Source organism: Lipotes vexillifer, unplaced genomic scaffold (genome assembly GCF_000442215.2).
Source record: "Lipotes vexillifer unplaced genomic scaffold, Lipotes_vexillifer_v1.1 scaffold911, whole genome shotgun sequence".
Classification (NCBI taxonomy): domain Eukaryota; kingdom Metazoa; phylum Chordata; class Mammalia; order Artiodactyla; family Lipotidae; genus Lipotes; species Lipotes vexillifer.
Window position 1 is genome coordinate 899,078 of NW_006781377.1, and position 752 is coordinate 899,829.

Genomic DNA, 752 nt, shown 5'->3' on the forward strand with positions numbered 1-752 from the left:
TACCGCAAAAAAAAAAAAAAAAAAAAGCTTTGTCAGGTGTCCTCTTGCATGTGGTACTCTACAGGTATTATACAAAGACCTTTCCTTAATAGTTTATAATATAAGCTATAACATAATAACAACTAGTAATTACTACTTATCAAGTGCCTATTACATACCACATGGTTTTAAATGCATTAGTCTCACAACACACCTGTTAGGTAGTGGTGTATGATGAAGAATTTGACTGGTCTTGGTCCCTGATTCCTACAAGGAAGACTCTAAATCCTCTGAATTTCCTGAGTGATAGGAGTGTCCTTGTTATTCATGATGGGCCTTTGGAGCACACCTGAGTTTATGCTAATCAAGTGACTCAGGAAGGGGGCTGTTCACAACAGAAAGACCAACCACGTGATGAAAGGATTGGGGCTTTTAGCCGTGTGATATCAGCCTGACCTACTGGGAAGGGGTGGGAGGGGTCCGGAGACTGAGCTCAATCCTGTGGCCAATAATTCCATCAATCATGCCTATGTAATTAACTTCAATAAAAAATTCTGAAGCTCAAAAAAAAATTAAACAAAGAAAAAGTGTTCATAGTGAGAAAATCTAATTAGTGAACACACAAAAAAAGACATAATTCCTTTAGGAGCTATGTTGAAAGCAGTACACAATATATCTATATTTTATACATTTGGACATGTCCTAAGTATCATCAATTTAATTCATATAATACATGAAAATATCAGTAATAACTTCAATGATTATAACTAAGG